General features: G+C 38.5%; 1 pseudogene; it reads right to left on the reverse strand.

Moving 5' to 3' along the window:
• The window catches only part of LOC139736055 (proprotein convertase subtilisin/kexin type 5-like), an 89,338-nt pseudogene that overhangs the window by 60,570 nt on the left and 13,461 nt on the right, over positions 1-15,307 (reverse strand).

Genomic DNA, 15,307 nt, shown 5'->3' on the forward strand with positions numbered 1-15,307 from the left:
CACAAAGGAAATAAATTACTAAACTAGCAGTAGAACACATAATCTAAAACCCAATTACATGTCCTGCATTGGCAGGAGAAAGTATGTAATACTCAAGGAACTCAAGTTTGGGAAGATTGATACTACTGCAATTTATGATTGATCATCTTGTCATCAACACAGAAATCATTGAAGAATTACATATTTGCATCCTCCTTGCCATGCTGTCTGTATCATACCTTCTCACAAAAAATGACTGTGAATTCAAAGCTGATGTTGGCATTTCATCATTTCTTTTACTGGTGATACCCAACACTCAACACAGGTTTAAGAGATATTTCTGTGCCTGCCAGCCCCCTAACATCACCACCCCCACTCACCACTTTCTTCTGCTCCCTGTTGCCACTACTGAAGGTGGACGCCAGTGTGGCTGAGCAGTGCTCTGAGTAGAAGGGCTTGTTCTGGTGCTCCGTGGTGCTGCTCACCACCAGAGTGCGGATGTCGGCTGCGTAGCCGTCTGCGTTGCAGTCGTCGTCATCCAGGCCACCATTACCTGACGCCCAAACAAAGATGGAGCCCTTTCCACCACGCCCCTGATGAGAAAGAGCGAATGAAATCAGTCCATGCCTCTCTAAAACTAATACAAATCTTTGTGACTGCTCATTGAGGGATAGGCTACAAATATTGATCATTAACTCTTCATGTGCCACGCTTGCAAGCCCGACCCAGTTGACAACTTGCCAACTTTGCATACATTTAGCTAAAATGCACAACCATGCACATACCCATTGACGAATCACAGCATGCCAAAGTACATTTAAAGTGTCACAACCATAGCTTTGTCATAAAAATTTACATCACAGTATAGCTTGTAGTTTTCACATGACTTCGCTGTTCTACATTTTTGGTGTAGACACTTCTGTAAAAAGTTAAAAGGCTTTAAAAAACAGAATGTTTTCCAAATGCGCTCACGCCTTGTAGCCTCAGAATAATATGGTTCATAGGGGGTTCACATCATGGCACACGATGAGTTGTATGATGCCACTACTCGAATAAATAGTTTCCACTTAGACACCACACAAACTGTCAATAAATATCAATAAAATAAGATCTTCATTATGGAAGAATAATAGAAAACAGCAGCAGCTCTTTGCACACACACGATCTTCACACTGAGAGCTACAGTGAGACATGTCACCAATCAAGTCTCCAAATTTGGACAGCAAAACATGAATCCCCATGTTACATATAAATGAGATAACCTGCAAGATGTCATGTACCTCTTTTAAGGGGAAAATAATGCAAAAGATTCCTACAAGAGCTAACAGTGCACCAGTCCTACGACTGAGGCTGCTGGAGTCACAGAAACAATCCTTTATATTTCATGTTAGTACCCATTATGGGAAGGAGAGAACAACAATGCTCCCTGCCCACAGGTCTATTCTTGCGGTCGGCTACACGTCACTTCCGGTTGACTGGAGTGAAAACGAACAGCTTGCAAGCGCTAAGCCTGCATAATGCGCATACTGCATGCTGTGCATGTGCAACGCGTATAATTTATGTGCAACTCTACGCAGACAGTACATGGGGACTGTTTTTCATTATTCATTTTGTCATTTGTGCCATCATTCATGAGATACATGCATCATGTCTTGCCAGCAATATTCTAAAAATCTGGATCCTGTCGATCGATTGGTCCCGGCATTTTGCCGAGTTGAAGGCAGCCGGACTGGACCTGTGCCCGCCGAAATCGCGGCAGGACTCTGGATCAACGACCCGACAAAATGGCCAGATGTGCAGTAGAACCTCTTTGAGTAGGCCCTACCCCGATATCTACGCTTACTTAGTACCTCATAGAAACTTCAGGTAGGTCTATAGGCCTAACGTTAGTACTGTAGTAGGCTTAGGGTAGGGCCTAATTTAGGGTAGGCCTAGGGCCTAATCCGCCCGCACAGCTACAGTAGTACAGCTTGCGCTAGCGCTATGCTCGCGGGGCGCCCCGGCAGAAAACACGAACAGCGTTACCACTCCAGGCTCACGCGACTATAGACTATGGTTCGTTTTCACTCCAACGCTATCCATGACCCCGTGACACGCAAAATACCCGGATGTCCGACCATGAGAATTAGTGTTAACAAACAGAGAAAACAGTGGTATCTAAGACTCTATAGAAAGATTATCAGAGCTCACAGCTCAAATAAGCAGTATATCTGCTACATGTCTTGAAATAGTGAATAGTAATGCTCACAGCTTTAAAAGGACAATTCTAGTACTTTGGCTTCGAAAGAGACAATATTAGTATATATGGTTCCAAAGAGAGAATAGTGGTGCCTGTGGCTGGAGGTCCCCACCTTGGTCACCCCCTTCTGCAGGGCACTCTTGGCCAGTGTGCCAGGACCCTCCACGGTGGCACCCCCATCATCAGGCCCCCAGGAGACACTGTAGATGTCAATGTGTTGAGGATTGTAGCTGAGTGATGAAGCCTCCATCACATCAGTCACACCTCTCCAGTCCAGCATTCGGATCCCTACGGAGGTCAGACGTACGACAACAAATGAAAGCTTAATTTCCTTCCGTACAGAAGTTGTAACGGATAACATGAAATGCTGATTTCACAGAAAACATGAAGTGCCACTTTTAGATTCTAAAATTTGATGTAGCCATATTTAAGGCACTGTATTATCAAGTACCTTTGTATGTGAAACACAATATCACAACTGGAGCACAGTTCTTTCATTAACCTATTTGCATGTCACACTGAAGCATAGCCTCAAACATTTCTTGATATTTAAGTTGGCAGAAGCTAGCATATTACTATCAAATTAGATGGGTAAGAATCATCTCTTCCATACATAAGTCAAAAAATGATCTGCCTTGTATATAAATCAATAAAATGTTTTCCATTTCTTAAAGTCTAGTTCAATGGCACAAAATATTCATTTTGCATACTAACCTCCTAGGCTTGCATTGAAGGCCACTCCAACTCCACATTTGCCATTGTTTGGCTGCATAACTATCTCTCCTGCACACCTTGTACCATGGCTGCATCATGAAAAAACAAACAAACAAACAAATATAATTAAAATATCATCAAGAGTCAAAACAGATAACAAAACACATGTTCACCAATGGATTTTCTTATTACCTATAGCTACAATGAGCACAATTAATTTTGTTTTTTTCAAAATTAAGAATGCATTCACTATCATTCACTTGCAAAAAAAAAAAGGAGATATATAAGAAACTTTATATTGCTGTTTAGTTTCAAGGGTCAACGTTAATGAGCACAACAAACACAGCATTGCTTTTGCATGCCATTCCCCTGCTGTTCAGTTCAGTGACCTGTTTCCATTAATCAACTCATAAAGATTTGTTCATGAGGAGTCAAAATTGATAGGAGTAGAAATAAAATACATAAGCGATGTCAGCCTGAAAATGAGGTATTGGTATAATTGAAATGTCTGTACTCTGTGACTTAGAATATTCTCCTTGAATGAAACGTAAGCTTTTGAAAGTGCTTTCAGAACACAGCACTGGGAATGTTGTCATATTGCCCAGGGGAGAGGAGATGGTGCCCATATACCAGTATGTAGCACATTATGAAGATATGGAAGTCATATGAGTATAAACAATCGGGAAAGGTAAAGGAAGCCTGGGTTGTACATTGCATGGATCTCTGTCATTAGGAAGTAATTGCTATGGACCATCATCATTTTTGCTACACCTTCATCATCAAGTCATCATCATTACAATGTATTATGTGACTGTGCATCAGAAAACCAACAAAAAGTCACACCCCTTGATTTTACATGAGGACTCAAAAAAGGTGAAACGGGTCAACCAGCTCAATCTTGAGATTTTCATATTTTTTCTGAAAGAGCTATTCTTCTTCTACTACATTACTCCAAACTGTGGGATCATAATATGAATGGGAAAGTGGATTTTCAGCAGTTTTTCTAAAACCCCTATTTTTTTATATATATATATTTTTTTTTTGTATAGAAGTGAGATCAGGTATGTCTTAGAGGCCCATTTTCATTTCTTGACAATCATTTGCACACTCTTCACTTTCAACTCCAATAACTTTTGAAAAGATAATGCTACTGCTTTGAAAGCTGGCATTAATCATGGACAGAATGTGTTAATAGAGCATGCTAAATTTCAGCTTAATCTGATAATCCCTTCATTGTTGTTGCTCCAGTGGTTTACATCCTGTTTTTTAGTCCGATTCATTGCGCAGGTGGCATAGTTTGGTGCAGCGCTTGTACAGACCCTGTACTTCAGAGCCTCTTTTCTCAGTTCACACTTTTCCAGAGTGTGTACTTTCTTTCCAATATTTAGATAAGCTAGGAGAGTCCATTTGAATTGAGTGGCTCTTTCAGAATCTACCCATAACTAAAATCTATGTCTGGCAACTTTTTGTTGGTTTTGTGATGTAGGGTCACATATCATACTGCAGGATATCTCATAACATGATAGTTTGAGATTATGACAATCCTCTGTTTTCTATATCAATGAGACTACGATGTGAACTTTTGATATGTTGCACTAATCTATATCATGTATATTTTAAGCCTGTATTTGTTGCATCATGTATATACGGGAACTCACGTGTCTTCAGAGTGGGGACTGGTGTCTGGCATCGGGTCTCGCTTTCGGGCGACGTAATCGTAGCTGGCAGCTGGATCCTGTGAAGGTATCAGTGATAGATTGCAAGAGATGTTTAAGCCATATTGCCAGGTATCAACAAGTTGGTGATCAACATTGGACAGGACCATGGCAAAGTAGAGTGAATATTGAAATGTTGGAGGAACTACTGTAGACATGTGGTGGGCTTCAAAACAGAATTCATTTGTTCATGTACTTTGAACCGCATGTCATGCTCACCAAGTTATTATGATTGAAATGTAAAAATCCATTTCATATATATAGTACATACAGAAACAAATTCATCATCATATGATCTACACTGTACACCTGTAATGCAGCTTCTTCACAACAAATGATTGTCCTTCAAGTCTTTAAAAATATCTAAATGCATGTTCTTGAAAGACATAATGATATATTTTACTTGCCTGATGTAATACTTTGATCTTCCTTATCAAGCAAGCGATTGTTACAATTTATTACTTTATGTGCTTTAGCCCTGTACCTTGATCTCCAGATAGTATGGAACACGTGGAACGCACACAATACGTATGTCATACCATTGTACGTCACATGGGGATCCACAAGAAAGACAACTACTGGTGCCTATGCGTGTCCCATTCCTCCATAGGAATTTTGGTATAATATCCACAGAAATACACAGTATCAAAGGTTACTACAAATAATAGAATTACACATCAGAGAGAATCTGCAGATTTAAAAAAAAAAAAATTGCTTACAATGCTTGGCAACAAAAACAAATTTATCTTCAGGCATACAAAAATCTGATTGAAGGCAGAAATCTGTCGCTTCTTTAATAAACTCATTTATAGTGGATAATATAAGCCCTATTTGGTTGTAAAATTAAAGCTGCAATTATTAGCAATAAAGCAGCATTGGGACAGACTTTGAGTTTGTGAATGCAATTCTAAAATTATGTAAACAATTTCCAAGCTGTGGTCCAAAGATGACTCCCACCCCCATTATTGGAGGGTCGTGTGCAGTAGCCATGACTGTCCATGTCTTGTCCATGTCCCTTTTGTTTTTTAATGGGCGCTTGAAAACAAAGTGCAGATATTTCATTTCTTTTTCTATTGCACATACTTTATGATTAATTTTTGAAACACGTGTATTGGTTATTACGTATGTTGGTTGATGTTAAATGTTATGCATCCCTCTGCACCTCAGAATAGTGGTGCTAAAGTAATGGCACATACCATGGTACTACGTATTTTATTATAATTTTCAGAGTTTGTGTTTACTGAATTGTCCACTCAATCCTTATGCAGATAATGGGGGGATGCAGATGTGAAAAGGGTATATGTACACAAATTCTTGTAAACCATGACAAGAATAGTGACACAGGAATAATGGCACATAGTCAGTACTTTGTATTGCTATCATTATAATTTTCAGAGTTTGTGAATCAATTTCTTTGAATCATCCACTTTATCTTTACGCAGATAATTAGGGGATGCGATTGTGAAAGGGGTACATACCATATATGCAATCCCTGTAATCCATCATGGATCACCGCCATAATGTATGGTAATACCATTTTTTCTTGACTGTCTACAGGGGTAAACTCTCTGGACAGTGGGAGAGTTTGCAGAACACCACGTCTACTCACAGACGTGTCCTGCCATTATCACGCACCATGGTAGGCACTAGTCCCGCCACACACTGAATATGGTAAGTCATTCATGTGTGACGAAACTAAAGTGAGACCATTTACGGCTCAAAATGCAAAATGATTGTGTTCCAATCGCGCATGATATTGACTCCGCTGCAGCAGTGTATGAAGTCCATACAAAGACTTCAGAGTCAATCAAATGTCATACCTGTATCTATACTAAATTGTCTATTGGTACTTTGTTGTTGTGATTGAGCTAAAAATGGAAACTTTCCATTGTCCAAGCAAATGTTGATGGGATTCACACATATGAAAAGAACTAATTTGTAATCTCATTGCTGAAATGTCATTCTAAATGTACTATACTGGTATGTGACTGTACTGGTTGAGATTTTAAGACTGAGCTTTTAACTTTTTGTGAGGTACCGGTACTAAGAAACCACTTAGGAAATGTTACAGAGCATACAATTCTTAACTTACTTTACTTACAATTCAAAAGTTACTTTATGAAAATAGGTTCTGAAATGGCTGAGATATAAAAAAACAAAACAAAGTAAAACAAAGTGATCCTAATAAAAGGTGGGTTCCACCTTTTATTATGATCCCTTTGTTTTGGATATCTCAACCATTTGAAAACCAATTTTCACCAAATATACTTTGAATCACTCTTAGAATTACGTGCTCTTTGATATTTCATCATCTGGTTTCTCGTTATCTTTCAAAAAAGTTGAAAAACTGAAGCCCAATCTCAACCAAAACTTTATCATCCCTTTTAAGAGTTGCTATTAAAGTGTAAACACATAGAAATGAGGCTCACTGCTGACTGCTAACTGGAAATGACATTCCATACAGCTGTGTCACACCCTGGTGTCACAAAACTCTTGTTGCCTTTATTAAAGGACAAGTCCACCTTCATATACATAAGGATTTAGAGAATGCAGCAATATTAGTAGAACACATCAGTGAAAGTTTGAGGAAAATTGGACAATCAGTTCAAAAGTTACGAATATTTTAAGTATCTGCGCAGTCACTGCTGGAAGAGAAGACTACTACAGTGTGTGATGTCACATGCGTACAACTATATAAGGAAAATAAAAAGAGAATTTCACAAAATTTTACTTTTTGAATAAAGTGCAAAGTTCTTTGACTTGCTACTGACGTATGTTAAGGGTAATATTATTTCCCCTGCCTTCTGAAAGAGAGAAGTCGAGTGTTCTTTTGTTATGGGAGAAAAATGGAAATATGTTGAATTTTCTTTACATTTTCTTTATACTGTTGTACTCATAATGGCATCACGAGCCTTAGTAGTCTCCTCATCCAGCGGTTCCAACACAAAAGTTTTAAAAATTCATAACTTTTGCCTCGAGTGTCCAATTTTCCTCAAACTTTCACTGATGTGTTCCACTAATATTGCTGCATTCTCTCAATCCTTATGTTAATGAAGGTGAACTTGTCCTTTAAGCGCTTGGTACACATACTGATGGTCTATTAGGTGCACAGTTTCTATTCATGGATTACTGTCCACATACACTGTAGGACCTATGTATTTTTTCATGATGTGTTTCTAGCTACTGTATAACAGCCCTCACAAGGTAAACATAATTCACACAATCAGTCAGAGACACAAAAATATAAAGCCAAGACCGATTCTTCTCTCTATTCCATCCATGACTTCACAAAGGTAAATAAGGGACCGAGCGGATGTGTGATGAAAACTTTGGGAGTAATCAAGCTGAAATCCTGGTTTTGCATTAGTTTCGATGAAATGCAAACAAAACTTGGCATCAGTGTAGTCCCTTATTGCAGATATCCGTTAAGTTGTTAATTCCACAGAATTTTACAGAATGTGTCATGATGTACATATACCTCATACATGTACCAGCCAGTATCAGTAATTAATGATGGAAGTTTCACTCTAATACTTTGCTGTGGTCTGTTCATCACTGAACATTTAGAATTATAGGAATCAAAACATAACTGATGAAAGAAAGGGGAAAAAAGAGTGTATAAACTGCATATTAATGGACAACTGAGCAGAGTCAACACTTACACACGGTTCATTCAGAGCGAACACTACATAGTTTTATAAAGCCATTGTTTGTATAACTTACACTAAATTTAAAATGTACAGTGTAGATTTGTTCTTGCCCAAAGACTTTCTTTTAGACTACATTTCTGCTATAATACTGTGTATAAATACAACTGTACAGATCTACAGTGTATGCCAATGCTGAATCATGAAAATGCAGAGGCTCTTCATTATCCATCTGAGACAAAACACCTAATTTGCCAAAATATTGTAACATGAAGTCACAAAACACAAGCTTTTGCATTATTGTCGGCATAGTATATCGGACAATACACTGTAGTGGCAAGTTGCCATAATTTTTCACCATCAATTTGACCTAATAAATTCTATGCAGATAGCCAGTCCATTTTGGGCATTAATGTAGAGCAGTCAAACTCTGAGGAAGGCCATGATAACACGATTGGTATGTAGGGGGATAAATTGACAATTAGTTTACAAACGTCTGCGCTAAAGGGTGATGAAAGCACTCTACAGCATACATGCTAATGCAAAACTACAATCAGCCTTTCTTACCGGAACACAAACATGGCATTAATTGTTGCTTTCTTTCCATTTTTTTTTTCTTTATTCATGGGCTATATACAGAGAGGTCAACATGGTAACATCATTTGTCAGTTTTTGTACAAACCCTAATTTCCAAGCATTTTTTTCAAAAAGTAAATTGCCAACTGCTGGCTGCTTGATTCTAATGACTTCATACCACATGTCATGCGTATTAGCCCATACAATGTACCATTAAGCTATAAATGCAGCAAGTTTATTTCTTTAACATGCATGTGCCGTCAAATATTTAAACAAACCTTTGAAGCTCTGGAGAGTGATTGCATTTAAGTTCTGCACAACTTTAAACAACTTTTTTTACAATTACCCAAAATGATCACATCCAGTAATTTGCATCAATCATGCTCAAATCCCTTCTTACCATTCAGTATACACATCCCTCACTACCGGTAAACCAATAGCAGTATTGAATTCTATTGTGTCTGGGTTGCTTGCTCACAGACAGACCAGATTATGACCGGACTGACCTGCCATAAACCTTCCCGCATTCCTCCCATTGTCATGATGCAAATAAAGGCGACAGACCCTCTACCACCCGAGCTGACAAGGATAAAGGCCCTCTTTCAGCCGAAGAATGAAGTTTTGATGATTCCAGAATCTTTAAGCCTCACAGTGACAGTACAGTTAACTGTGAGGAAAAGGTTACATCAGATTGGGCCATTACAATTACACAAGTCAATGGTTGACCAGCATTGCATCACAATCAACAATTTTTTGTGTTGCTTTTCTCCTGCAAAACAAAGACATAATTCTGAAACTACATGTAGCTCAAACACTGGAAGATAGAGCAGAAGAGTATGGAATCTATGATGATGAGATACACAATTTCAATCTTTCATGACTTGATATAAGTTGACAAAATATCAATATTTTTTTATTTATTTTTTTGTGTGCAGAAGTGCATTTGTAATTTCACATTACATACAGTAGTCTACAGCATGTACTGTGAGTAGTGTACACATGTACAGTGTATGCTGTGGTAATACTTCCATTTAACATTTATACCTAACAAAAATCTGAAAATTTGCAGCTACAAAACTAGATGTGCAAGGTATAATATACAATGTACCACTGACCTACCAGTAGGCCCATGATTATACTCATGACCAAAGTACACTGTATGGCAGGCTTGCCAGTGAGGCTACACAGCTACAGTACAAAAAGAAGTGATGAATACATGAATAGATGCAGGAAAAATATCAATGTCTAAAATAGTGAGTTGATGGGTGGGTTGATCCATTTAGAATGCTCACAGCAATGCTACAGATGTAGCTACAGCATCTTTTGTATGAAACAATATTGCAAAATGTTAAATCAAAATTGAGAAGAATATCATCTACAGACTACAGCAAAAACTAATGATAAAAGAATACTGATTTATTGCATAAGTGAATATCATTAGTATCAATTATAATGCACATTGTACTTACAAGGCAATTGTACAGGTATGATATTTTGTTTTTCTGATTTGTACACTGTATGCCTCCCCTTAAGAGGAGCTGAAATATGATTCATCTCCACATGTGTGTATCTTTAACCTAATATGTCACATACAATGTATACAAGTGTATGAGCTTGGGGGAAATTAGGTTGATTGGACTGAAATGAAGTGTATAAAATACCACACTCAATAGCTACTTTGAAATTAGACACATGTCTACATGTCTCCAAAAATCCATAGATCTAGACCAACAATCTAGTCAACTGCAGAGAGAGACAGATGAGTAGACAGACAGACAGACAGACAGACAGACAGACAGACAGACAGACAGACAGACAGACTGGGAGATAGGGAGGCTGATACACAATGAATAGAGCAGAGAGACAGACAGAAAGGGGAGAGAGAATAATTGTGTCATTCGCATTGTGCTACATGCACATGGTCATAGTCAATAAGCTCAAATGAATTCTGGCCTGTGGGGAAGATCAATGGAATTGGATCAATAGCCCCAGGCCCATGGCATTCTACATGTAGCCACAATCTTATGGTTAAATAGCTACAGACCTATTGTTTTGATCTCTCTTTTTATCAAAAGGAAACCACCTGCTCATGCAAGCTGTCATGACTTCAGTCAAACACGAAACTTTTCAACATGTTAGATGTCGAACCAGCTCAATATTTTGGCAGCTTTAAATAAAAGTTAGTATCATATGATTTGTACCAGTACTTTAATTTTCTACATGATAAGCTTCATACATTGTACATGCACAGCTGTGCAACAATGGTATTGATTTTCAAAGAGAGCAAATAATTATTTCCAATATAAGTAGGAAACATCAAAGTTTTATTCAAAGACCAAACTGAATGCAATTATCTGTAGTGTACAAGGGCTGCGGAATATTTGTAGTGTGGGGATGTAAACCTTGCATCTTTTACAGGTATTGGGACAACGCTTGAACCCCCTCTCCCTACCCCTTTCACTGGACGGAATCTCTGGGTGGAACCTTTGCAAAATCATGGGGTTTCTATGGGGATTTTTATAATAAGTATCATGTACAAGCTATCATTTATATCGATGAGAAGAAAACAGCAACAAACAAAACATTGAACTCCCCCACCCCTTTCCAATCTGCCCCAATCAATAAGCTCTTTGCTTAAGGCTTCAACACAACAATAACACTAATACAATATCTTCATTTCTAAATACTGAATGACTTCATCATATCAGTTCCATAGATTCATTCATTTACTGTTTGATGACTATTGCTAGTCACCTGGGGTGAACCAAGAGGGGTCAGCATCATTCACCCGTTTTCTTGTGCGGGTGGGTAGGGGGACCACTGCACCAGGTTTAGAATTCTGCTCTTTGCATCATTCGCCCGTTTTCTTGTGCGGGTGGGTAGGGGGACTTTTGCACCAGGTTAGAATTCTGCTCTTTGCATCATTTGCCCGTTTTCTTGTGCGGGTGGGTAGGGGGACCACTGCACCAGGTTAGAATTCTGCTCTTTGCTATGAATGAATGAACTTGAAGTGGGATCTTTTATGTGCGTGACTAACTTGTGGTTAACTTCCACAAGGGATCTCGACTTAATGCCCTATCCCAGGGATAAAGTGTTTTGCCTCTTACGAGAGGCAAAACACAGAGGATACCTGGTATCAATCAATGCATTCCACACACACAAAAAAGACTGAACCACTTCCGAAAGATCAAATGTTATGAAAGATATTTTGAGCACAGTATAGAAATGGCAAATCACTGAAGACAAACATTACTGACATTGTGCCACGAGAGAAACATACATGTGTAAAATCGACTGTGGATTTATGTGGTCCCATTGTTCAACCAATACAAACATACAGCTGGGTTCCCCTCCAGTGCCAAGTCAACAATTCACTGTCTACAATAGCTCACTATGTGGCTGAGTGACTGGACAGTGTCAGCACACAGCCTATTCTCTGCCATCTCTGACTCTGTCTTTGTTTATGATCAGGCTGCATCAATAGCATGCACATCTGTACAGGAACACACTTTACTTACACACAACAAAATCCAAATTGCCAGAATTGTAGAAAATACACAAATGCACACAAACACACATATGCACATAAATTAGAGGCATGATGTGGGCAGTTACTAAAAGTAAAAGTAATTTTTCGCACTCCGCTGGGCGAAATGAATTTCCCATGTTTTAATTCCACAGAGTCAAGATATTTATTGTGGAACATACATGGCGTGTGCGCAAATATTTGTATGTCTATATTTTTTCACTGGTTTTTCATTGTGCAAAATGTGCGAAAATTTCAACAATATGAAAATTTCCAATTTTACGGTACTCTATAGTATACAGATTAGGAAACTGCTTTTTGTGGCACTCTTGTTACAATTGCCCCAAAGAATATCAATGCAATGACCAGAAGAGCATGTTGTGAGGGCCATAACACAGATTTGATAACCTGCTTTGGGGGCAATAACATCACCAATGCCCTGAATAAAAAAGTTCATATCTGTTTTACATACTGAATTAAATTAAACAAAATTTTACTCACTTGATCACAATCACACACTCTCATAATGTGAACAAATTGTCATCCTTATTTTCAGTCATTTGCAGTGAAATCGCAGCGGACGAGGGTCACTTCTTGTGCTACGATGGAAGCCAAGCATTATACAGTACATGTACCTTTATAGGGCAATGATATCAACAATGCCTCGAAAAGCAGTTCATATCTGTATACTATCACTCATTTTTTGTTTATTCGCTATCTCACGTGTAAAGTGCTCTCTGTATCGGCTTCATGGACCTCTGAGTAAATCATGTCCACTGCAGTATATTGATCATCTGTGCTGCAATCTATAGGCCTATGTACATGTAACATATTTAGATATTTACAATTTCATCCTCTCAAAAAGATTATTTCATCATTTTTTGAAGATTCTTTGAAAATATATAAAACAAACACATCATACTTTAACTCTGTTTTGAGCCACTGGTGAGATAGGCCTATAGGATTCCTTGTGACAGAATTAAGCAGCACCAGTTTCCACAGGGCTGTGCACCTCAGAAAATAGTTTTATTAGGACTGATATCTCAGAATCCATAAATTCAACCAGAGCCTCTCAGTGCTGTGCTATTTGTTTACTTGATATACCAGTAGACCAAGCAAACTGTGACTTTATGGCAGATATAAATCAATACCATGTACTGCAAAAACATTCCTGTTTCACCTCCCTCCCCAATCTCACCATACACATCATACATGCAATACACACACACACACACACGTACACATGTACAATGTATGCACACACATATACCACATCTAGCAAATTCACATACTGTATACGCTATATATTTCGCGGGGGGTTTATTTTCGCGAATTTCGCGAGTCGGGAGCTATCCGCGAAATTAACAACATGCGAAATTATTACCTTCCAAAATGAATCCCTTGCCTTGATGATATGAACATTTCAGTACTAGTATACCATGTCATGGCTTACCGAACAGACAATACTGGCTAAGCTTGTTTACGCACGTCCACGTCTACTTACGAATACTGTAGAGAGCAATCCATTATCGCAGGGGGACCACTCGTCAGAAATCTAACGCGATGGACTTAACCACTTCAAAAATGTTGAATTCTAACTTACTAGTTCGCAGAGTTTGGCAAGTTTTTTTCATGCAGTGTATAACTAGTATCATTCTTATTTGCTAGTAAGTTGAAAATTTACACTTTCTTTGCCACTTCATATTTTCTCTGGTCCCTCAATCGCGAATTTAACCACTCGCGAAAATGCGTGACAGCGGCAATTCGCGAAAATTTATGTACGCGAAAATTATAGCGTATACAGTATATGCACACACACAAACACACACGACCAGACAATTTAGAAAGAAACATACTACAGAAATATAAAACACACTTCAAACAAACAGAAAACCCTCACCTTGGCTGTGACACTGAAAAGTTCAAACTGATCTCAATGGAGGGCCTAATCAAGTTTCCAAGAGAGGTCATGCGCCAAATGGCTGATAGCCAAATACAGTATCTTTGGTCTTTAACAATGGACTCGGGATGAATGGTAAGTGATCATCCATTATGTCCATTGATGACTTGTACAGTGTGTGGATTGTACCAGGGCAATTACCCCCCCCCCCCCCCCCCCCCCCACTAGTTTTAGTGATAAGGTTAGAGTAAAGATTACGGTTAAGGTTAGGTTTAGGATTAGGGATAGGGGAAGGGGAAGGGTCTGGGGTAATTACCCAGGGGTTAATTGCCCTAGACCCAGTGTGGATACTTACATAGTTCGGCTGGATGTCCGTATGGTTGTACTCCAAACCATCGTCCAAAATGGTCAAAACTACACCTAGGCCAGTGTATCCCATCTGCCATGCCTTCTGGATATTCATACTGGCCACTGGAGTGGAGTTCATTGTGGCATTGCCATCCTGCACAAAAAGATTTTTAAATAGATAAATTAACTGTGTACGGTCAAACCTGTATATAGCGGGCACCCAAGGGCAACAAAAAAAAAAAAAAAAAAAAAAAATGGTCGTTATAGACAGATGACCGGTACACACAGGTTCTTTAATATGCTTTTTCTCTAACAGGGAATTGTTTTTGTGGTCGTACATAGCAGTTAGTCACTATAGACAGGTGATCGCTAAGACACGTTTGACTGTATGTACAATATTTTATATTACCGACACAAAAATACATACATGTACTTGATGAAACCAAACTTGCATCAACAATCTAAGCTACAAATGCATGCAATACCACAAAGATATATCACAAGAAATATGACTGCAACCCAGGCAGTACGTTCACCCATTGAGGACAGGCTGATTTTGCTATAAAACATATTTAATTTTCAAGTAAACACCTGCTCGAGTATACTAGCCTCTATATAATGAAGAATTTATCAGTAAAAATCAGGAGTTCATAAATAGTTGGT

This window comes from Diadema antillarum, unplaced genomic scaffold (genome assembly GCF_040938485.1).
Source record: "Diadema antillarum isolate AM-2024a unplaced genomic scaffold, OU_Dant_1.0 seq00000620_RagTag, whole genome shotgun sequence".
In the NCBI taxonomy this organism is placed as follows: Eukaryota; Metazoa; Echinodermata; class Echinoidea; order Diadematoida; family Diadematidae; genus Diadema; species Diadema antillarum.